Consider the following 10,084-nt stretch of genomic DNA (forward strand, 5'->3'; position numbering starts at 1 on the left):
GCATGGCAACGCATGACTGCATCAGATAGCATCTGTTGTTGTTCATATGATCAACAACACATAACTTCCAACGCCTATATGCGTAGCTATATCAGCCAGTTTACAACACATCATTAGAACGTTGCAAAGCATGTGTTGCTAAAGGGGGGGTTCTTGTTGTAGTGTAATCGCCTTCAGGTTTGGCCCAATAACCATCACGCCCAAGATACCATATTAATTATCGTCTAAAAAATTCTATTTATAGAAAATATTTTCTAAAAGAATAATTATAGAGCTGGGTTTCACCCCATAGTGAGCTGCCCGATGACGGGTGCTTGCCGTGGGTTTCCCAGTGGTGCGTTGAACCTGCTTCCCCTTTCTGTGTTTCCTTGTTGGGCGTGTGAAACTGTTGTTATTTCCGTTATGAAAGTAATGGAAAGGGGTAATGCCCGGTTCAAAAAAAAGAATAATTATAGAAACTGGTGGTATTTGATCTCTTTTTATTTAGTGCCTAAAAACAAGTTGATTGACCAGTAGACCGGCGGTTTCAAGGGTAAAAATCTGAACTGAAAGGCTAGTCAGCTTGGTTTTCAAAATTATGGGAGAAGGAATGAAAAGCTCTGGAAGTGATATAGACAAGTAGAAATTTTATTTTTCACGTCAGCTGCAGTTGCTAAGCAGTTTTATTTTTTCTATTTATTCTTCTTTTGCCACTTACAGGTGGGACCCGCAAATAAGAGAGAGCAGGCCCGGCCTTGTTGGCATGCCACGTAGGCAAAGTTAACTGAGCGTTAACAGCCACTAACGAAAATGTATATAAATGTACCTCAAACACAGGTTATAGGGCTAACTTGTGTTGTTTTACAACTTTACTAGATCATGGATGGCGTGCATTGCTGCGCCCGTCTATTTGTACAAATCAATGATAAGAATATTTATAAATTTATTACCAGATGGAACATATTAAATTTACATAACCATAACCATAAATTAGTCCGTGATATGAGGAAATCTCATATACACATGGTAAAAGCAAGGTTCACGTATGAAAACTTGATTGGTATAACAACATATACATTAGCCCATACAACAATTTTGATAGTAAATACAACTAATCAGTACTACCAAGACATAATAAGCAATAAGCCGTACTCCTAAAATAAAAATGTTCAGACCAATAAGTAGATTGTTTACATGGTGCATTACCCGAATCTTCAGACCTGTACTAAAGGGCGACCATGTTCGGAAACAAAGAAGACTTAGGTGAGCCTAATGCACCTGGCTATTTCTCATGGAGTTCATCACATTCATGTGATACGAGTGCTAACAAGGATAATTAGTTAGAATATCAAATAACAATATCCTACATAATACAGATATGTACTAATCATATAGTAATTCAGTTTTGAAGAGAAACCAGGCTGTAGGAAAGTGATAGACCAGCAATCCCATTCAATAATGAAAAGTCTTACAAAAAAACAGAATGGAAAAGGGTGTTGCTACACTTGCATTAATTAAATAGGATCCAAACTGAAATGTCGACATATCAGCAACCACATCTTCACATGACAACATAACTGATATAGCAAGTAACATCTTGTGTAAGACAAAAGACCAAGAGTATTAGAACCAAAGTGAACTGGAATAAATGCGAAGATGCGTAATATGTCAGCACACCTAGAATGGAACCAGTGCGTCCTTGAGCTGCTCAAGTTAGATATGATTACTTGTTATGCATTCGTACTGAAATTAATTTCAGCAAAGAGTCGATCCATTTTTTTATTTAAATGAAACTTGAATCCTCTTAAACAACTTCATCTGGCAACAACCAAACTTTCTGCAATTATGTTGAATAAGTTTGAGCGATAAGAGTCTATAGCCTCATTGGGACCCTCGCTTGTTGTGTTACTTCTTTTCATCTGGTACGGAGCTATCTCAAGTTTGAACTATCACTGACAGGGCAGTGAAACCCTGTTCAACAACCAAAAATAATGTCCTAAATTAAACCTGGATAGAGCTATTATTAGGATTGTTTTATCTCTAGAAATTGTAATACATGGTTAGACATTCTAAAGAAATAGACACTTAAACCCGTCTTAATTTTTTGGCATACCTTAGAACTATAATAAGCAACATGAGTATTTATGAGGACCAGCGAAGTAAGTGGACTGGACTTTTGTGTTATTGAGGCAAGTTTATAATGTTCAGGCACGTTCACCACACAGTTGCCGTGGCATCACATGTTAAAAATTAGATATCGAGTTTGTACTCCAGTAATAGCAGAGACACTCATGAATTAGAGAGCAAAAACAACCGTACCTAAGTTATAATCTTGATGTAGTACTATCGCTGCTCATAACTGAAAAAGGGCCGATTTAGAGAAAGATAATCTATGGGATGTGGAAAAATAAAATTTGGATGCTGACATATATTACAACAAATTGAAGATGTTCATACACTCTAGTATACTGTACTTGATTTTTTTGCTAACTCCAGTATATATCGCAACTGGTTTTCTTTCAGGCACTTAATCAGCTAATCTGTAGAACATGGAAATAAAAATATTGGAAAATAGAAAAATGGTAAGTACTAAATGCTTCCAGCCGAGGGACTACAGAATCATGTACATATGCTGGAACTAAGTTGATGCTCCAGTGCAATCGTCTTAGCATCCTTCTGAAACTCAATATATGGTACACATAGAAGATTTTTCATTTATAACATTGAAGGAATTTTTGAATTAGAAATTAGAATTAAATAAAGTAATAGATACCTAGAGATTTAGAGTAACAATATAAAAAAGACTGATTGCTTTCAGATCTATAACATCAAAAATTATATATACATGTAACCGATTTATGATCTGTCATGTAGATTGTTCAAAAGTTTTCTCCGGGCTCGCTTAGGCCTGCTACACTGAAAGTGGATAAGTCAAAATACTATTACATTTGTCGTCTATTAGGTCCCACATTCAAACAAAGTGAAGTCATTAAAAAATCTAGCAAAATTACATTGTAATCTCTTTTGTGATGATTCCCAACGCAACACACATGAATAGTGGGAGAGGAGGTCTAGCGACACACAGACACAGCAAGGCAAGACACTTCTGAAGTAAACAACAATGGAACTTATTTCATGCCTAATTGGATGTAACAAAAAGGAACAAACAGTCAAACACACAGAGCTGTGAGGATTCTACAAAAATATGATGAATATAAACTTTTCCATGATATAAGTTTAATCATAATAAAATATGAATCTATGAAAGAAACTTGAAGGAATTACATAGTATAAACTATAAATCGCCATTGAAATGAGCATAGGTAGGAATTTTATTTGGGAGATTCCAAGAGGCATACCCGTACAGAGTAAAATGCTCGGATGACACAACAATCCTGGTGAAAAATGATTAATGTAATCCTTCAGCAATAACCAATAATGTCTGACAATAACACCATCTTCACTTGTATCAAAGATTGAAGTATGCTTCATGAAATAAAACTCAGAGCAGGTAACTTCTTGTATGCAGCACCAAAACATGACCATTAAGACACCCTTCCTGCCTTTTCTAGTTGGTTGCTTCTACACAAGAAAACTGAATAGAACATAAATAAATACAAGTGCAAAACACAACTATGAGGATGATGGCATCATGTTACTAAAACTGAACAGAGGAAACCATAATTATATTTTGTAACAACCAATTAACTATATTAATAAAATGACACCAATCCAAAATTTGTGGGAAGATCAACCATACATGAACCTTAGTTTCCTCCAGAATTATTTCCTTTACCTCATAGCACAAAGTTTTACCTGCACCTGGCTCCATTAGTATAGGAGAAAATTCACACATTAAATGAAAATATTGTACACTTTTCAAAACAGAACAAAACAAAATGAAATATTGTACAGGCGTGAGTGAAAGACAATGAGAAACACAAGTTTTGCAAAGCTGTATGAATGTGATTGTCTGGTTACCTTGGAGGAGGATTTGACACCAACATCCAGAGGAGAGGGTGTCATGACCTGCAGATAAGTTCCCCAAGTCCCCCAAATCCCTTGATGCTTATGGCACGCTTGTCCTGCTTGCGCACCAGCGTGGGGCTCCAGAACCACAAGGTCTGGCGGCAGCATAGGGTCTTCCTTGAGGGCTGGACAGCAGCGGCGATTGCGTTCCACCTTAAAGGACGGCTCCGAGCACACCGTCATGGTAGAGAAATCAACAGAGAGGGTGCCGCCGTTTCGCTATGCGCACTGCCGCTAGAGATCGAGAAAGAGCGAGGGGGGCCGCTGGTCGAGGTCGATGTCGTCGGCGGCAGCGCTGCCGGGAAGGATATGCGCCCAGCCGCTAGATTGGGAGAAAGAGGAGAGAGGTCGGGGGAGAGGAGGAGTTGAGGAGGGGGCCTATGCGAGACTGCGTCTCGATCCGGTTCGGGTGGGGAGAGGAGACTTGTACAACCCACTGGGCCCAATTTAACGCGGAACGTCCAAAAAAGCTAATGTAGCAGCGGCCCAGACGGTGTGCGATCGGTATTAGCGAAAGAGCCGAGATTAGGCGCGGTTCACAGCTAATCTGACGGTCGAAAATGCTTAAAATTGACGATCGGACGGTTGTGAACGTTAATGCTCTGAGGGGCTGGAAAAATGCTCAGTTTTAATATATCTAAATGTATGAATTTGTACGCACCGTGCAAGTTTATGTACTAATAGTGTAATTAACTCGTCTTTTTAATCACAACAACTTGCACCCGGAGAGACAATTAGCCGGCAAGTGAAGTTAATAGCATGGCTTGCCGACGTGGCAGTCGAGAGTGCCGGCAAGCTGCGTGAGCTGCCCGACATACTTGCCGTGCTTGGCCGGGATGAGGTCCATCTTGCCGTACGCGCGCTCGTTCTGGCCGCCGGACTCGTTGAAGAAGGCCCCGTTCATCATCACGTCCCCCTGCGACTTCCACACCCAGTCCTTGTACTCGGTGTAGGGTGCGTACTCCCGCTTGGTCACCTCCTTGGCGTTGCCGTCGTCGGGCGCCATGAACCGATTCCCCTGGCTGATGATGGTGGGGCTCCGGTTGCCGCCGATGGCGTACATCTGCCAGTGCGTGTAGTCGTTCTTCACCACGTGGAAGAAGCCGAAGCGGCAGCGCGGCATCCGCTGCACCAGCCCCTTGCCGAAGTGGTTGAACGCCACGGTGACCTGCATCATCCTGTCCTGCTCCTCCGCGTTGCTGGCGCCGAACAGCATCACGTGGTCGTGCTTGGTGAAGTGGCTGTTGGAGATGGTGACGGCGGTGGAGCCGCTGACCACGTCGATGAGGCCGTCGGCGCAGCTGGACATGGACACGTAGTCGATCCACACGTTGCTGGAGGAGAGGATGGACATGCCGTCGCCGTCGCTCTGGGTGCGCCACCCGTAGTGGTGCTTGGAGTCCCGGATCATTGCCGCCGGACTGCGGCGCCGAGTGGTGGATGTGCACGTTGTGGACGATCACGTGTTTCACGCCCTGCAGCGTGATCTGCGCGCCCGTGATGTGCACCTGCGCGCCGCGACCGTCGATCGTCTTGTTGCTGTTCACGATGAGCTCCTGCGAGAGCCTGATCACCATGGACCGCGCGAAAACGATCCAGAGGGGCCGGTCCTGGATCACGCCGAACTGGAGCGTGCCTCTTTTAGGGACGATGAGCTCGTTGTCGCTGGGGTCGGTGACCACGTAGGTTCTGCCACCGGCGCCGCCCGCCGCGTTGTGGCCGAAGCCGCGTGCGCAGGTGGCGAGCCGCTGCCGGTGGTTGGCCCAGTCGGCGCGGCAGCGCCAGCACCGGTCGATGGGGTTCGTCGCCACGCATGGGCCGCCGTACCTCCTCGCCCGCGATCGCCGCTCCGTCGCCCGGTGCACGTCCTGGTTGAAGCGGTTGAGCTCCGCGACGGGGTCGCTCACGTAGGCCGCGCGGCTGTACGCGCGGGCCTCCTCCGCTCGCTTCACCCAGTACTCCTCGTCTACGGTGAAGTTGTAGGCTGGCGGCGGCGTCTTCTTTACCGGCGCCTCTACCGCTGCGGCCACGGCGACAGTGGCGAGGACGTACAGGAGAATGCGGAGGGGGCTCCTCGCCATGATGGAGCCCGCCGCCATTGTGAGTTTCGCCGGCGCTGGCCTCACCGCCGGAAGGGTCTGAGGAGAAATGACGTTTCTCTGAGACCTCCTCCAGCGGTGACGACGTACGGCCGGCATCCGGAGCGCGGTGGCGGTGGCGGTACCGCGGAGTAAACACATATATAGAGAACGCGGCTTGAGCACACGTGAGCCTTGTTCGCAGAGGTGGAGCGCGCGACGGTCCACGATCGTGGTGAACCGGACGTCCGTGCTTCGGTAGTTCTCCTCGTAATTAGCTGCACATGCACCTACATCTGCATGCATGTCCGAATTAGGCTTGGTTTTCCGTTTGCATGTTGTTTATACAGTAAGTACGTGCTAATTCGCCATGCATTCACAAACTAGTACTCCCTCCAATAAGTCTTTGTAGAGATTTCATTATGGACTATATATGAAGTAAAACGAGTGAATCTACACTCTAAAATGCATCTACATACATCCGTAAGTGGTTCATAATGAAATCTCTCCAAAAACCTATATTTAGGAACAGAAAGAGTACTAGAAAGCAACGAGTAATGAGTAATAGTGTGGTTAATTTTGTAACTAAGATGGAGTGGAGGCTCGATTGCTTGCTTGTAGATCTGAACTCTATGAGGGTCTGTTGCTGCACACAGCATTTGGCTGTTGCTGCTGAAGTTCATCCATAAAGAACAACAGAGATCTTGAAGATGAGACCAAGCTGATCATTGATGCCGCTGCCCCAGCATTTGGAGCAACCCCGTGCCTAAAGCATGCAAGATTCATGCCCATCTGGCAATGGCATGCAGCTAGCGAAATCGGGGTGGTGTTGCCATCACCTACCCCTACCCGTGTCATCCAAGTGCACAACACCTGAGATTTAGGGAGCTGAGCTGGCTAACAAACTGCTTCGAATCATATGGCCAACGCATTTTGTCGCTTGTAGCATGTACTATGCCCTTCCTTCTTACTAGTAGAATACTCGTGCGTTGCTACGGGCTACAATGCATATAAATACATTAAAAAAAGATTAAGGCCATTTTTAAGGTCAAAGTTGATTTTTGTCTCGTACGTCCGGACGTGTACAGATGCCCAGCGGGCTCCCCAAAATTGAACCGTTTGTCCGGGATCCCCCAAATCCAAACCATATGTGTGAGAGAAATGTGGTTGCCCGGACTATCCAACATGTTGTCTCCAACACGCGGGGCCAACACAAAAGGAAACCAACCCACGACTCACCCTTTTCTTTTCCTACATGACCATTCTCTTCTGGCTCGGTTTCCCACCACAGGGACATTTCTCGTTGGAGCCCTCTCCTTCAAAACCGATGACTCCCACCTCACTTTTATCATGCGTCTACTGTGACAAAGAAATGTTCATGTGTTTTTTTTAAATAAAGAAATGTTCATGTGTTACTACGGGTAGAAGGCGACAAATACCACGAGCACATTACAACAAGTGCTAAAGTTCCTCTCGCATATCCCACCTTCCCATTAACCATTGTGATTCTCTAACATGCTTAAGTTTTGACAATTAAATGAGGAGGGGAAATTAAAGCACTCTCATGTGAAGTAAATCATATGATCCGATAGTTAGCTGTATTTTGTTTTAATTGTAAGAAAAACATCGTACTGGGTTGATGAACCCTTTTCTTCGACATAATCTCATAAATAATGCAAGAGAGCCATGATGGACTTCCTTAGAAAAACACAATGCTACCCAAATCCCACTACAATGCCTATTGCAACAGGCATTAGTAGAAAACAGGGCTACCGTTCGGCCCTGGCCAGCCCATTGGTCCCGGTTCTTCTAGTAGAAAACAGGGCTACCGTTCGGCCTTGGCCAGCCCATTAGTCCCGGTTCTTTAAGAACCGGGACCAATGGGGGGTACCCCCCCCCCCCCGGTTCGTGAGTCCAGAGGGCCGGCCGGGGCCTCGTGGGCATTGGTCCCGGTTCGTGTGGAATCATTTGTCCCGGTTCGAGCCACGAACCGGGACCAATGGTCCTGGCTGCTGGCCCACAACCATTGGTCCCGATTTGTGGCTTGAACCGGGACAGAAGGGTTGGCATTAGTCCCGGTTCATGCCATGAACCGGGACAAATAACTTGCCTACATATACCCACCGCCGCGGCAGAGCACTCCATAGTGCTTTGTTTTTGTCAAGCCGGCGAGGGTAGGGCATTTGGGTGCTCTACTTCACCTCCTATGCACATGAGGTATTCGATGAAATGCCCGAGCCACACTAGTTAAGCTTTCTTCTCTCAAAACTCGACCTCCGAGCTCCATTTTCAATGAGATTTGTCTAGATTTAGCGGTCCGTCACGCCCCGTCCCCGCCCCATCTTCACCGCCGTCGATCGCCCACGCCGATCTCGTCGCCGGCACCACCGCGGTGAGCCTCTTGTTCTTATATTCTTTCTGAAAGAAAAAAATTCTAACTTCAAATAGATACTTGTCTAATTTCTTACTTTTATTATTCCTTGTTATTATATAGTGCGATGGTTTTGGTATCCGCCCCCGTCGGCCCTCGTCTTGTCTATGATTCAGATGTGGTATATATTATCTTTTCATAACTATTTGGTTCATTTATTGTTTATGACAATTATGCCGACCAATGTGACATATATTTTATTTATCTAGGAGGTTGTTGAACCGGAAATTCCAATCGACCCTATTGTCGAGAGGTTAAATTTAGTTGAAGAAGAAAACAATTACTTGAAGGAAAAAATAAGAAAAATTAAGGAGGAGAAGATGATATTGGAGTTGCATGTTGCGGATGTCGTCGATGATCATAAGATCAAGATGGATGCAATGCGGTTGAAGATTAAAAAGATTAGAAAATATGCCATTCATACTGAGGCTTGGTATGATTATGCAGTTGGATCAGTTGTTACCTTGGTTGCGGTTATGATCGCATTTGTTTTTGAATTGAAATGTTTTACATAATTTCAATGTATGATTTAATTAGATGCTCTGCAGAGCTATATGTTGTTCAATGAGAACAATGTATGTACTTTGGTTTTAATTCTATGGAGAACTATGTATGTACTTTGGTTTCAGAGTTCATTTCAAATGCTTTTCAACTTCATGGTCTTACTACTTTGAATGGTGCATTTTGAACATAGAAAAACAAGGGAGTTCAAATAAGTTCAAAAAAATTGTAATCCCTTTGTAACAGACGAGTTTCCGTGCGAAACCCTGATACTTCGAAAGAGATTGTCTATTTTGTACACGAAGTGCATCCAGTTTTTACCGTAAGCCTCTCTACTTTCTTGCACATGCTATGTGGGTGAAATGATGATACCATGCCAACTTGGAACCTTTTCAGATTTCATTTCAAATGCTTTTTAATTTCATGGTCTTATAGCTCAAAATAATCAGTAAATGCATGAAAAATAACAAATGAAGTCAGAAAGGGTTGTAAATTGATGATGTGGCTTTGAATGGTGCATTTTGAACACAGAAAAACAAGGATGTTCAAATAAGTTCAAAAAATTGAAATCCCTTTGTAACAGACGAGTTTCCGTATGAAACCCTGATAGTTCGAAGGAAATTGTCTGTTTTGTACATGAAGTGCATCCAGTTTTTTCCGTAAGCCTCTGTACTTTCTTGCACATGCTATGTGGGTGAAATGATGATACCATGCCAACTTAGAACCTTTTCAGAGTTCATTTCAAATGCTTTTCAATTTCATGGTCAGAAACACAATGAAGTCAGAAACAAAATAAAATAAAATAAATAAGTAATTTGAAACAAAATAATATAAACTTTAATAAAATAGATAAGTAGAAACAAAAAAAACTTTAATAACATAAATAAAATTTATGAAACTAAAATTATCAAAGTATTTTCTGTTCAAAACATTATAAGCAACTTCTAGTATTATTGAAACTAAAATTATATAAAATTCATGCAACTAAAATTATCAAAGTATTTTCTGTTCAAAATCATTAAAAGCAAAAAAGAATTTTCATAAATAACTTTTTTTGTTAGAAACT

The 10,084-nt window shown here is 43.4% G+C and overlaps 1 pseudogene; it reads right to left on the reverse strand.

Annotated features, from left to right (window-relative positions):
• Positions 1 to 4,639: 4,639 nt before the first annotated feature.
• Positions 4,640 to 6,107, reverse strand: LOC123082978 (pectate lyase-like; annotated as a pseudogene).
• Between the last annotated feature and the right edge of the window lie 3,977 nt (positions 6,108 to 10,084).

The sequence above is a fragment of the Triticum aestivum genome, chromosome 4A (assembly GCF_018294505.1).
Source record: "Triticum aestivum cultivar Chinese Spring chromosome 4A, IWGSC CS RefSeq v2.1, whole genome shotgun sequence".
Classification (NCBI taxonomy): Eukaryota; Viridiplantae; Streptophyta; class Magnoliopsida; order Poales; family Poaceae; genus Triticum; species Triticum aestivum.